This window comes from Anolis carolinensis, chromosome 4 (assembly GCF_035594765.1).
Source record: "Anolis carolinensis isolate JA03-04 chromosome 4, rAnoCar3.1.pri, whole genome shotgun sequence".
Taxonomy (NCBI): Eukaryota; Metazoa; Chordata; class Lepidosauria; order Squamata; family Dactyloidae; genus Anolis; species Anolis carolinensis.
This window is the reverse complement of record NC_085844.1, coordinates 15291921-15292186: the sequence shown is the minus strand read 5'-3', so window position 1 is coordinate 15292186 and position 266 is coordinate 15291921.

The following is a 266-nucleotide window of genomic DNA, read 5'->3' as shown; positions in this document are numbered from 1 at the left end:
CTATCATAATATTTCATCCATGGTTAGGGGTTTCTCAGAATTAGTTATTCCTCTCCACTTCCAAAGATCTCACTGTCTGCTTTCTATGTTGTACTGCTTTGGATGTTTTTGCTGAAAAGCAGGCATGCTGCAAAATTGTCTCTCACTAAGGTTAGCACCGAAGATTAGCATCTGTCCTGGATAATATCCATGGAGGGGTCCCACTATCAACTCTTACACCCTACTCATTGCTTTAAAAAAATTATTCAGACAAATGTTAAAATGAA